This window comes from Bombus impatiens, unplaced genomic scaffold (assembly GCF_000188095.3).
Source record: "Bombus impatiens unplaced genomic scaffold, BIMP_2.2 scf_0123, whole genome shotgun sequence".
Classification (NCBI taxonomy): domain Eukaryota; kingdom Metazoa; phylum Arthropoda; class Insecta; order Hymenoptera; family Apidae; genus Bombus; species Bombus impatiens.
The window spans coordinates 69-3,230 of record NT_176542.1 but is presented as its reverse complement, the minus strand read 5'-3'; the positions used below and the strand labels follow the sequence as shown (position 1 = coordinate 3,230).

Here is a 3,162-nt window from a genome sequence, read left to right as displayed (position 1 = left end):
GTAAGCAAATTTTTCCACACTAGAATTAGATTCTAATTTTATTAAATGATATATATGAGGTGTAGATCGTGACAGTGATAGGAAAAAAACAATTAAGTATGTTTAACAATATATATATTTATTATGATATACTCAATATGTGCACTTTGGATACAACTCGCGGGTACTAAACGATTCGTGATTTGCAATTACAAGTTTGGCCAAGATGCTGGCAAGAGGGTCGATTTAAGGCGTAATGGCTCGCCCCGAATGGCCTTCGGCGGGTGAACAGCGTCCCACCTGCTCCGGAACCATCCTGGAGAGACGGAAGGGCTTAGAATGTACCCCGTTCGACCTGAGACAAGCGACAGCCCCTGCAGGCTTAGCTAATCGAGGTAGCAAGGCACTGGGTGCCTTGCGCGATGGTAATCCCACCCGAAAGCACCCGTTAACGAGGATTGACAATATTTGTAGCTCGCCACCTTCCAGCTTTCATCCTGTTGAGTTGTTTCTTTATTGATTTCCATATCAACTTCGATTGTAACTGAGCAGTCCTATTCTTGGTTTATTGGTTGACTTGTTTTTGATGTGTTTGTTGTTTTATTTATGTAGTATTGCTCGTCTTTGTCGATAATTTATCGGTGAGATTTGTTTTTTCATGTTAGGTTTGCTTATAGTCTTCTTAGTAGAAGACACGGGTTTCCACCATTTAGCTATGGGCGTAGCCATTCGTAACTTTCTCTTCCCCACTTGTCGCACTTTTCTGAAGCACTGTCTTTACTCTGCTCGGGCAGAACTCGACCTGACGTTGAGTGTATCAATGTTATATAAGTTTGAAAGCTGTGTAATTCCAACTTACATTCCTTACAAAAAGAGTCTGGAAATTTGCAATGTAAATAATTATCAATCGTTCAATTATTGCAGTTCGCGAGATACAAATATTCTTGCGATTTACTGTATTTGGATATTCTTCGTGCAATCATCAACGTGGACGGACGTCAAAGTGAAACCACGCGAGTTCGGCATTTCCATATATACAGAACATACTGTCAACGCGAGTATCTTGAACTAGTTCGATTATTTGCTTACGCTGCTGGAATAAGAAGCACGGAAGAGTCTTTTTCGCGCGGTAAGTGCCACTTGTTAAACATTGCCACTTGAAACCGATACGAACAGACATGAAACGGGCTGTGCCAGGAGAAGTATTCTTACAGGCATGAAACGGGCTGTCTCAGGAGAAGTATTCTTGCATTATTATAAAGAAATACATATAGTAATTTAATAAAATATCTCACACACCATAGTCCTGGTCATTAATGTGAGTGATTGTATATTGTTGGGTTTTAAATGGTTACGATTCTGAAATGTCAGAAAGAACATTTAAGTGCCGGCCGGTTCAGTTAGCAGGACCGGTCTGCAGTTCACGTGTGGTAAAAATTCATTTGGTAGAAGTCGGAAGTTGTTGATTTTTTCAATACTGTACCTTCACACTTTTTAACGTGAAATGTTCCGAAGAATCCATATACTTGTGTAAAAGAAATACTGTGCATAGTTTCATTTAAAAAGCCAAGGTATTATTTTAAACATTTCTCAATACTCAATACTTTTGTGGATAGTATGATTTCTTGCTGTTCAGAGCAGACGTGTAATTCTTTGCGGATGTCATCGTTTCTGACGTAGCAGGGTGAATCTATGATCTCAGGTGGTATTTTAGTTCGTTCACCTTCCATCTTTTGCACGTGCGATTTGGCTGCCATTTCCCAGAGTTATATTTTCCGAAAACATACGGTTACAAATTTTTGATCAACAACTTCCACGATTCGTAATTAGAATCTTGAAATCTATGAAAGCTCTTCGATTTCTTGATATCCAAATACAGTCATCTTTCCTTTCCATTAATTTCCTTTATTCTTTCCACGAAACGACTTGGAAGTTATATTACAATATTCGTTTAAAGCATTCCAAACTATTTGAACGATAATAGAGATGAAATATTTTTTATACAAGAATTTTTGTACTCTTTTCCTCCTTTTAAATAGCGTTTTGTATGCATTAGCATTTGAAAAATTTTTTAAATGAAGTATTTTTATGTTAATAGGAACATTGTTATAGTATCGATATTTAATAAAAGCAGAAGTCAAATGTTAATGATTACACATATAATGGCGTAGTTAGCAAATGAACTACATTGTGACAAAATTACACACTTGCTCAGTTCGCGAAGTAGACCATCACCGTTGAATCATTTTTCCTTTAGTACGGATTATCCTGAGATTTTTTGTTTTTTCTTAACATAACACATATATAGAAATTTAAGATATAAAATTGTACGATATTCTTTATTTATTAATTTTCCGATTTATTTTTTCATATTCATTTGCAGATATTTGGGTTGAAAGAGGGGAAGCCCTGTGATTTTGGTACAATGAATACAAAGCTTAATGAAAACGAGATAAATGAAAAGTTACGTAATGTGAATTCCATCGAGGGATTCTATTCCGGAACTGGAATTCTTATGACAGGAGCGACAGGATTCGTGGGCAAAGGCCTCCTCGAAAAATTGATACGCACGTGTTCACGCATCGCTGCTATTTTTATATTGATCCGGCCGAAACGTAACCAAACGATAGAACAACGATTTAAGAAGCTAATAGATGATCCGGTTCGTAAGTAATATTCTACTCGCTTTTTGGAATTTCATTATATAAGTCTCAAATTAATGAACAATTGCCAAGAAACAAATAAATTACCTTCGTAAGTTCATATGAGCCGATTAATGTAAATATGATGCAATTCAATTCTTACCTATTTGGTTCAACACCGCGACTTGGAACAGTAACTTCTGTTTTGAGCGCGAATGGTGTCAGGATATACTCGTTAATTTTTCAGTGGATAACAGAGAAGCTAAGAATGGCCCACTCGATTCCCTACAAAATTTTTATTTTATCATTCATTAACTGATAATCAACTTCTTGACTGCGAACATTTTTGCACTAAATGGCTCATTTTCTGCAAGAAGATGACATAAATAAATAGTGAACTTTTAGATGAATATCGAACACATCAACAAACGCGGTTGACATCACCACTTTTGCGTACTTTCCCATTTATGAAATCGATCAGTGCAGCTTTTCAACTCATTCATTTATCTATTTTTATTTGTTATTTCATTTCTGATTCCTT

At 36.3% G+C, this 3,162-nt stretch overlaps 1 long non-coding RNA gene across 1 annotated transcript; it reads left to right on the top strand.

Moving 5' to 3' along the window:
- The first annotated feature begins 887 nt into the window (after positions 1 to 887).
- LOC117151238 lies at positions 888 to 2,589 on the top strand. The gene is made up of 2 exons (XR_004461004.1): positions 888 to 1,108; positions 2,363 to 2,589. It is a non-coding gene; the product is annotated as an uncharacterized LOC117151238 (long non-coding RNA).
- The last annotated feature ends 573 nt before the right edge of the window (positions 2,590 to 3,162 follow it).